Below are 12,050 nucleotides of genomic sequence, written 5' to 3' on the forward strand. Positions count from 1 at the left end.
AAAACTGGGCCACAAAATTTCACCAAAAATTAAAACATCTCGATCACATGCATATCGTCCCTTATATAGGACTTCGAAACCAATAACATACATTGGGGTGGTTCAGGACTAAACCAAGAACTTTGAAAATCTTTGGGCAACTTAACTAATTTTCTTGCTTCGGAGAGTCACACATCCGTGTGGATTGGGCATTGTGGTCAATGTCAAGGCTATTTTCCAAGCCAATTGTGTCCCTTAATTACCTACATACACTTATACATTTTCATAGCAATTGACATGGCATATTTGAGTAATTATATATTCACAATCAAGACACAATCATGGCATTCTTACAACAACGTATAACATATTACCAACCATGCATGGCAAACAAGCATATGCACATCACCAATATCAGACGAAATATGAATAGCTAGATTTATAAGTCAGAATCATTAGCTCACTAAAGATCAATATATTTGGCCAAATTATAATAACACATGTTATAAAACTAGGTCCCTATATATGCCACTCACTTAATAATTCTAGCATATGTGTTTATGCTTAGTAAGCTCGCATAAAAATAATAAGCAATTTACTAATATGCTTTCCATAGTAAAACTATCCCAATTGTACATTTACACATGTTCTGGTTAAGCTATTTTCTTGAGTCACAGTCACTAAATCATTCATATCTAGAGCTACGATACTCCAAATTAAGATCTGTAAATTTTCTCAGAAACTAGACTTATATATCTTTCAAAAATAAAATTTCCAAAATTTTTGGTCCAGCCAATAAGTACAATTTATTATTTAAATTCTCTCCCGTTTTGCTGTTTGACAGCTTCGACCAATCTTTACTTAAATTTAATTATCTTTTGCTACCAATTTCAAATGAGGTTCTCATTTCTTTCTTCTGAAAATAAATTCAATAAGAAATCCAACCATATAAATTATGTTCCTTAACTATTTTTTTACAATTTTTAATGAGTTTTACAATTCAAAACAGGGGATCACGAAATCAGTCTGAACCAGTAAGACAAAAATATAAATATCTCAAAATAGGAAATTCCTTTGTTTGCCATGTTTCTTTTATATGAAAATAGATTCAATAAGATTTAATTCCATATCTCATTCCACTTCTAGTCCAACTTATACTATTTTTGGTGATTTTTCAAAGTCACTCCCCTCTGTTGTTTTAGACTGTTTATCCCAAATTTCATTCCGTCACTAAAATTTCTTATTATCAACTTTCAAGATAATACTTATCCATATTCATCTTATCAAAAATTCAATCACATATCTAACTCATAATTCAAAACTCATATATTCATATTCCGGTATTATCCCACATTTTTTTCGCGTTAAATTTCATTTAGCAAACTTGTTTCTCCCGGTGAACACTTCGAAAAGTAACAATATCTGGCGGTTTTAGCACATACCTCCACACTATTGGGCTAACATGTAATTGTGGCATACGCACTTAGCGCCACTTTTCAAATTAACATGTATAACCGTGGCATATCCACTTAGCACCACGTTACATGTTTAACCGTGGTCTATCCACTTAGCACCACGTTAATGAATCAATACATGTAACCGTGGCATATCCACTTAGCACCACGTTACATGTTTAACTTTGGTATATCCACTTAGCCCCACATTAATGAATCAATATATGTAACTGTGGCATATCCACTTAGCACCACGTTACATGTATCAATATGTGTAATCGTGGTATATCCACTTAGCACCACGTTTTTTTTCATTCTGAAGGTTCAACCAAGATTTCCTCATTTTATCTCAATTCATCAACCACAAATCACCGTTTGTGTCCATTAATTGAACAATATTAAAATTTACTTCATTTGCACTCTCTTCACAAGTCCATTTCATTTCACATGTCAAATATGTACTCATGAGTTTCGAGTACGTACCTGTGCTATCTCTTAGCACAACCACTCATGCAAACAGGACAATCATATGCAAGATCTCATATTCTCGGTAATCACCCATTTCTTTTAAATATCATATTCCATAAAATTTCTATTAACATCAAATTCAATACAATAATAACAAATTATATTTCATGTATATCAATTATAACATGAATAATAGGCTTATTAAATCACGCGAACTTACCTCGGATCCATAAATGGCAATTTACCATTCTAGTCCATAACCTTTTTTTTCCCGACTTAAGCCCAAATCTTGATTTCCTTGATCTAAAAATCACTATTTAGTCACACTATTCATATGGGTCTAAAAATCATATTTTTAAAAATTTGCATTTTGACCCCTAAAATTTTGCATATTTGCACTTTTTCCCAAGGTTTAGAAATTAAACTTCTTCCTATTTTCTTATGTTTTATCACATGCTGATCATTTTTCCCTTCTATAGAAACATTAAATTCTCACTCTAACATGTACTTATGAACATTAGGTATTTTTACCGATTATGTCGTTTTACTCGTTTTCACGTAAAATTGCTTAGCAAAAGTTGTTTAACACAATTTCAAGATTCATATTCTACCATTAAACATCAAAATACATGCATACCATTCATGGGTAAATTTTTAAACATAAATCCTAGCTCAAAATAATGGTAGAAATGAGTAGATCATGTTACCGGGATTTCAAAAATACATAGAACATTAAAAACAGAACTCGAAATATCTTACTATTAAGCTTGGAAGCTTGGCCAAACCCTAACCATGGCTGCTCTTGGTACATTTTGCTGTAGCAAGAAGAAAGGGACACATTTGGGGTTTAAAATTTGTCTTTTAATTCATTTTTCCCCTAAATGACCAAAATGCCCTTTTTACTATTCTTTCAAATTTTACCCAACCAAGGCCATTTTTATTCCAACAAGTTATAAAATGGTTTAATTATCATTTAAGGACCTCCCATTTAAAATTTCATGACAATTAGACACCTTTAACATGTAAAACTCAACTTTTGCACTTTTTATAATTTAGTCCTTTTTACTAAATTGAGTGCCCAAACGTCGAAATTTTCGAAAAAAATTTCCATGAAATCATTACGTGAAATCATAGACCATAAAAATATAATAAAATGGAATTTTTCTCATTGGATTTATGGTCTCAAAACCACAATTCCGACTAAGCCCAAAATCGGGATGTTAAATTTCTCCCCTTTTAAGGATTTTCGTCCCCGAAAATCTCACCAGAAAAGTGGTTTTGGTTTTTCACTTGGATTCCTCAATCCTATAATTGATTTCAAAGAACTTTCCTCAGGCTAAACTTTTACTACCTATCTCTTTAAATTTTACATACAAAAATCATAAGCGGTATTCACTTTACAATACTTTTACTGAAACTTAATCTCTACCAGAAAGCTCATGTACTCAAAAGTCCGATCCATATCATCATGTTACATATACATTCGCACCCAAATATTTTTAGATTTTAATAGTAAAACTAGTCAGTTCATCTCAACATCGTACTCTTTATAATTTCACACAGTCCAATTATTTGTCAATTCAACCCTCAACTACTTTTTATTTCAAGCCTCTTCTGGCTTCCCAAAGAAATCATGATATGAAACTCGGATCTCAATTCGATTAGTGGAGATTAAAATTCCATGATATCCAAAATTCATAAAGACACGAAATTCCATGAATTTGGTGAGCAGACATTCGGGTATACTAGCATAATTTACACATCTCATAACATTTAACAACGCTACATATCACTTTCCTCTTTCAAGGACAGGAATGATCCAGACAAGAAAATCCATATTAACCTTTTCTATTTCCATTCTAATTCCCAAACGGTAAAGATAATTCTGATGATTCTTGCTATACATCTTTAAACTTTCAGCATTCCAAGAATTTGTACTCAAAGATAAGCAAAGATCATTTCAGCATTTTTTTAATACCCAGATTATCTTTACATTATCAATATCAGATCTTCTTATTGCATATGATTCTTCTAGGAAACATATACTTCTTAATTAGACTATTCGTCTTTTTACCCGTGAAGAAATAAAATCTTATTCTCAAGCATGCACATCTCATTAAATTCTAGACATATATTCCATACAAATTGAACAATCAAGTCAACCTTATTCATCCGTAATTGATATTTCAAGAAATTCTCTCTTCTAGCCAATAGAATGATTCAACATGCATCATTCCAAATTCACTCATCATGCCAATCGAAGACCATAACAAATGCATTAACATAAGTAATACTGATACCTCAACTGAATACATTAACTTTGATTAACTAACTTGAGAAAGGAAATCCACCATACACATTGGGACTTGAAATTTCACCACATTATTAAGATCAATTAAGAGGTATAGTCATACTTGTTCTTTATATACATCAATCACAAGTTGGAGGTCATGCTCTAAGTGCAAGTCACGATCAACAAGTTACAAGATAAAATATCCAAAAAACCCAAGATAGAGAAATCTGAAACGGAGAAGCCCAGAATAAGGAAATCCAAGATAAAGAAATCCATGATAAGGAAATCCCATTTACAGCACTGCATCAGAAGATCGAGAACCAGACTCATAAAAAATGAAAGACCCCAATGTTTTTTTTCAAAGAAAAGAAATCCAGAATAACATCATTCCAAACCACTGACAACAAATACGACCGGAACTATATGCTTCTCAAATATATAAAATCAATCAGAGCAATGATCGGTAGAAATAGAATCATGGCACCATACACAATTTCTCATCAATTCCCAACAGGCGGAATATAACAAAATACTAAAGAAAAACAAAACCATGTAGATTATAATCCAATCAGATTGACAACACATTCGTCTAATGTTAAGATCAGGGAACATTTTCATAATATAAGAATTCATCAGGGATTAGATAGCCCTAATAATATTTTCGGTGTTAGATAGTCTCATACCATATCTCAATAGAGACAATCACAAATTGTTCACTGTAATTACCATGCTTGGACATTTCATATTTCAAACATTATTCCTTTAACTATTTCTACTGTCCCAAATTCCATAATATTCCCTTTACTAAGAAAACCAATTCATGAGGGAATTTCAATCAATACATTTCTCGACATCATCCTGGGATAGATCATTTTACCAAAATTAACCTTTTTCGCTAATCGTGATGTTGCAAAAATTAAACAATCTTTCGGTCAATCTGATATCTTTCTAGCTCATGGCTGTACTTATCAACCCATTATCAATCTCTAATCATGCTTATAACCATTCCATCATTGAACTCTTTGGTTTCTCACCTGGACACTCATTCAACATAAATCTCAGGAATTTCCATTATAAAACACCACTTTGGTAAGGGGGAGGGGGTCGTAGTGTAACATCCCGATTTTGGGCTTAGTTGGAACAGTAGCTTCGGGACCACAAATCTGATAAGGAAAATTTTATTTTTATTATATTTTTATGGTCTACGATTTCACGAAATGATTTCGTGAAAATTTCATTCGAAAATTTCGACATTTGGGCACTCAATTTAGTAAAAAGGACAAAATTATAAAAAGTGCAAAAGTTGAGTTTTATATGTTATAAGTGTCTAATTGTCATGAAATTAGAAGTGTCAAATTGTCATGAAATTTTAAATAGGAGGTCCTTAAATGATAATTAAACCATTGTATAACTTGTTGGACAAAAATTGCCTTGTTTGGGTAAAATTTGAAAGAATAGTAAAAAGGGCATTTTGGTCATTTAGGGGTAAAATGAATTAAAAGACAAATTTTAAGCCCCAAATGTGTCCCTTTCTTCTTGCTACAGTAGAATGTACCAAGAGCAGCCATGTTAGGGTTTTGCCAAGCTTCCAAGCTTAATAGTAAGTGATTCCGAGCTCCATTTTTAATGTTCTATGTATTTTTGAAATCCGATTAACATGATTTGCTCATTTCTACCATTATTTTGAGTTAGGATTTATGTTTAAAAATTTACCCATGAACGATATGCATGTTTTTAAGATGTTTTAATTTTGGACAAAAATTTTGTGGCCCTATTTTGCATGTTGTAAATGTTTAAGTCCGGTAACACCTCGAACTCTGTCTCGGCGTTGGATACGGGTGAGGGGTGTTACATTTAGTGGTATCAAAGCTATGGTTTAGTTGGTTCTCGGACTAACCTAGCATGTGTAAAAGTCTAGCTATACATGCCACCGATCCGTGTAGTGTGATGTCTCTCGACGCGTATGAGAGCCACTTTATTTAGACAAAGATACTCTCCAACCGAGCTACACCGACCATGTTGAATGTGATGCTAAAATATTCGAGTAAAGTATAGTCATGACGAACTGAAGCTTGGAAATGTACGAATGAGGATTCATGACATGTGTACATGGTGAAATGAGCTTATCTATGATTAATAGATAATTCCATGATGCATATGATCGATTTATTTGAATAAATGCATGTGTTTGAGTAACTTATCAAAAATATTGATAAGATAAATATTCATGTATATTGGTTGGGATGATTATGATTGGTAAGCTCGTATAACTTGAGTAAATGTATTAAATTGCTTAGATTGATATATATGATTATAATGATATGTATATGATGATGTGTAAGATGAAAGTTTAGACTGTGATATACTTATCCATGTTTGTTTAGCCCTTAAATGATATTATGTGCTTGATTTGTCTGATTTAATGAATGGAGAAGTAAGATTATCTAGGAAACATGAAAATACATGTATAAGTACACTTGAATGAGATAACTGGAAAGTGAGTGTAAAATCAATATGAATGTTAGTTACTCGAAATGAATGACGTGATTGAGATATGATTGCTATGATGTAAACTTTGTTACATGTATATGTATATGAGAGTTGAGTCAGAGGCCCTACGATCCTCTTCCCCTTACCAAAGTGGTGTTTTATAATGGAAATTCCTGAGATTTATGTTGAATGAGTTTCCAGGTGAGAAACCAAAGAGTTCAATGATAGAATGATTATAAGCATGATTAGAGATTGAGAATGGGTTGATAAGTACAGATATGAGCTAAAAAGATATCGGATTGACCGAAAGATTGTTTAATTTTCGCAACATCGCAGTTAGTGAAAAAGGTTAATTTTGGTAAAACGATCTATCTTGGTATGATGTCGAGAAATGTATTGATTGAAATTCCCTAATGAATTGGTTTTCTTAGTAAAGGGAATATTATGGAATTTGGGATGACAGAAATAGTTAAAGGAATAATGTTCGAAATATGAAATGTTCAAGCATGGTAATTACAGTGAACAATTTGTGACTGTCTCTATTGAGATATTGTATGAGATTACTTGATATTGGAAATATTATTGGGGCTATCTAATCCCTGATGAATTCTTATATTATGAAAATGTTCCTTGATCTTAACGTTAGATCAATATATTGTCAGTCTGATTGGGTTATGATCTGCATGGTTTTGTTTTTCTCTGGTATTTTGTTATATTCTGCCTATTGAGAATCGATGAGTGCCATGATTTTGTCTCTACTGATCATTGCTCTAACTGATTATACACACACATATATATATGAAGAGCATATAGTTCTAGTCGTATTTTTTGTTAGTGCTTTAAAATGATGTTATTCTGGATTTCTTTATTCTGGGCTTCTCCGTCTAGAATTTTTCTATCTTGGATTTTCTGGTTACATTTATATTGTAACTTGTTGATCATGGCTTGCATTTAGAGCATGACCTCCAACTTGTGATTGATGTATATAAAGAACAAGTATGACTATACCTCTGAATTGATCCTGATAGTGTGGTGAAATTTCAAGTCCTAATGTGTACGGTGGATTACCTTTCTCAAGTAAGTTAATCAGAGCTAATGTATTCAGTTGAGGTACCAGTATTACTTATGCTAATGCATTTGTTATGGTCTTCGATTAGCATGATGAGTGAATTTGGAATGATGCATGTTGAATCGTTTTGTTGACTAGAAGAGAGAATTTTTTTGAAATATCAATTACGGATGAATAAGGTCGACTTGATTGTTCAATCTGTATGGAATATATGTTTAGAATTTAATGAGATGTGCATGCTTGAGAATAAGATTTTATTTCTTCACGGGTAAAAAGACGAATAGTCTAATTAAGAAGTGTATGTTTCCTAGAAGAATCGTATGCGATAAGAAGATCTGATATTGATAATGTGAAGATAATCTGGGTATCTAAAAATGCTGAAATGATCGTTGTTTATCTTTGAGTACAAATTCTTGAAATGTTGAAAGTTTAAAGATGTATAGCAAGAATCATCAAAATTATTTTTGCCGTTTGGGAATTAGAATGGAAATAGAAAAGGTTAATATGGATTTTCTTGTTTGGATCGTTCCTGTCTTTGAAAGAGGAAAGTGATATGTAGCGTTGTTAAACGTTATGAGATGTGTAAATTACTAGTATACCCGAATGTAAGCTCACCAGATTCATAGAATTTCGTGTCTTTATGAATTTTTGATATCATGAAATTTTAATCTCCATTAATCGGATTGAGATCCGAGTTTCATACATGATTTCTTTGGAAAGCCAGAAGTGGCTTGGAATAAAGAGTAGCTGAGGGTTGAATTGACAAATAATTGGACTGTGTGAAATTATAAAAAGTATAAGGTTGAGATGAACTGATTAATTTTACTATTTGAATCCAAAAAGATTTGGGTGCGAATGTATATGTAACATGATGGTATGGATCGGACTTTTGAGTACATGAGCTTTCTGGTAGAGATTAAGTTTCAGTAAAAGTATTGTAAAGTGAATACCACTTATAATTTTTGCATGTAAAATTTAAAAAGAGAGGTAGTAAAAGTTTAGCCTGAGTGAAAGTTCTTTGACATCGATTATAGGATTGAGGAATCCAAGAAAAACCCAAACCACTTTTTAGTGAGATTTTTGAGGATAAAAATCCCTAAAGGGGGAGAAAATGTAACATCCCGATTTTGGGCTTAGTCGGAACAGTGGTTTCGGGACCACAAATTCGATGAGGAAAATTTTATTTTTATTATATTTTTATGGTCTACGATTTCACGAAATGATTTCGTGAAAATTTCGTTCGAGAATTTCGACGTTTGGGCACTCAATTTAGTAAAAAGGACAAAATTGTGAAAAAGTGCAAAAGTTGAGTTTTATATGTTAGAGGTGTCTAATTGTCATGAAATTTTAAATAGGAGCTACTTAAATGATAATTAATCCATTGTATAACTTGTTGGACAAAAATGGCCTTGTTTGGGTAAATTTTGAAAGAATAGTAAAAAGGGCATTTTGGTCATTTAGGGGTAAAATGAATTAAAAGACAAATTTTAAACCCCAAATGTGTCCATTTCTTCTTGCTACAGCAAAATGTACCAAGAGCAGCCGTGGTTAGGGTTTGGCCAAGCTTCCAAGCTTAATAGTAAGTGATTCTGAGCTCTGTTTTTAATGTTCTATGTATTTTTGAAATCCTGGTAACATGATTTGCTCATTTCTACCATTATTTTGAGTTAGGATTTATGTTTAAAAATTTACCCATGAACGATATGCATGTGTTTAAGATGTTTTAATTTTGGAAAAAAATTTTGTGGCCCGATTTTGCATGTTGTAAATGTTTAAGTCTGGTAACTCCTCGAACCCTGTCCCGGCGTTGGATACGGGTGAGGGGTGTTACACGTAGGGCCTCTGACTCAACTCTCATATACATGTAACACAATTTTCATTATAGCAATCATATTTCAATCATGTCATTCATTTCGAGTAACTAACATTCATATTGATTTTACACTCGCTTTCCAGTTATCTCATTTAAACAAGCATACTTATACATGTATTTCAATGTTTCCTAGATAATCTTACTTATCCATTCATCAAATCAGACAAGTCAAGCACATAATATCATATAAGGGCCAAACAAATATGGATAAGTATATCACAGTCTAAACTTTCATCTTACACATCATCATATACATATCATTACAATCATATATATCAGTCCAAGCAATTTAATATATTTACTCAAGTTATACGAGCTTATCAATCATAATCATCCCAACCAATATACATGAATATTCATCTTATCAATACTTTTGATAAGTTACTAAAACACATGCATTTGTTCAAATAAATCGATCATATACATCATGGAATTATCTATTAATCATAGATAAGCTCATTTCACCATGTACACATTTCATGAATCCTAATTCATACCTTTCCAAGTTTCAGTTCGTCTTAACTATACTTTACTCGAATATTTTAGCATCACTGTAACACCCCAAACCCGGCCCAGATGTTATGGCCAGATCCGACGTGTCACATTGAAGTTTTTAAGAAAACCCATGCCTCTTTCAATGTCCTTCTTAGTGTTTTAAAAGATAGTCTTTGCTAAGTTAATAAAGTGAATGGAAGCTGTGCACCAAGTAGGTATCCGAAACAGAGGAGGTGAGCCTAGAAGGCTGCTTAAGTACCAAGCTCTTGATTGGATCCAATCCTAGACATGCCTACAACCATTGCCACACTTTGGTGCTAGGTTAGGTTTTGAGAAAAACGAGTTGGAATTCATTTAAGTAGATATTTTTGATAAACTGATTAATTGTATCGTTGCGTTATTTTGAAAACAATTATCATTTTGGAAATGCGCCCTAGGTCTAACTCATATTGTTATCAGAAAAATATAGGGTATAAGATAAAATAATCCCAAAAAATAATTAAAATGGCCTTATTACAACCCAAAACCAAATAATAATATTAATAAGATAAAACTTATAAAGAAATAAATCGGCTACTTATTGCAATTAAAAGAAACAGAAACAGTAGTGTGGCCATCTCTGAGTCCCTCGCAGCTCCAAACCATTTAAGCTTAGGGATTACCTGCACAATTAGAAATGGGGTGAGTTTACGAAAACTCAGTGTGTAACCCCAATAACAAACAAACAGTAAATAACACGGTATCAGTACAATTTGGGCCAAAGCCTTTCCATAAATCATATCACTGGGCCGAAGCCTTTTCATAAATCATATCACTGGGCCGAAGCCTTTTCATAAATCATATCACTGGGCCGAAGCCTTTACTGTAAACGGTATGGCCCTTATGCCCATTTCAATATCACATGTAATGTCAATAGTTGTATGCAAGCCCATTTCAATATCACATGTAATGTCAATGAATGTATGCAAGCCCATTTCAATATCACATGTAATGTCAATGAATGTATGCAAGCCCATTTGGGGAGACTACTCGACCTACCATCCGCTACTCTCCACCCGTACCAACCAAGCTCTCCATGTGGGGAATAACTCAACCCACCCAACCAAACTCTCCACTGGTAGTATAGCTGCTTTATCATATAATTGGAGGCCTAGACTCTTTTAATAACTAGGGCAAAGCCCTTTCTGATAAACTGGGGTAGAGCCCTTTTAGCACTTCCTCCATCAATATAACCCATATCCCATGCAATATGTCATGTATGCAGAATGTCATGCCCATATTTGAATCAAACAATCACAGTCAAGTCATTCATATCACCAACATATATTCACAATCAAATCTGTCAACCACACAGTCCAAGTCAATCACTTGCCCACAAGGGCAAAACAGTCATTTTTCATATTATAAGGGTATTTTCATAATTTTACCAAAAATAAGGGTTTTCCATGTTCATTACAATTGTCAATATTTTTGAGTGTTTAAACAATGATCTTTAACCCACTTATCAAATTTGGGCTTTTGGGCCCAAAACCCCTAATGGGCCCTACGAATGCTGATTTAGCCCACTAAGCCTGCTTAACCCAAATTTTACAACAATACTAACCGTGTCAACATGCAACTTTTCAAATTTCCATTTTCTATCAATTTTACCCAAATGGGCCCAAAAGCCCCTTTGGCCCAATTCCTGCCCATTGAGGCCTAACTTGCCATCGTGCACAAAATTGAGTTCTTACCCGTTCCATCGATCCAAACACCGATCTTATCATATTTATCGCATCTATACCCACACGCAACATTACAAGTTCTCGAAATACCGGTATTTTAGCATTTCGACTTCTCAGCAGATATTAATCTAAGCTACTACGAGGGTTAGTCCACACCTGTTATGGGTTGAAGTTGAAACATTTCCATAATCAATCACCTACGATA

The sequence above is a fragment of the Gossypium hirsutum genome, chromosome A06, assembly GCF_007990345.1.
Source record: "Gossypium hirsutum isolate 1008001.06 chromosome A06, Gossypium_hirsutum_v2.1, whole genome shotgun sequence".
Taxonomy (NCBI): domain Eukaryota; kingdom Viridiplantae; phylum Streptophyta; class Magnoliopsida; order Malvales; family Malvaceae; genus Gossypium; species Gossypium hirsutum.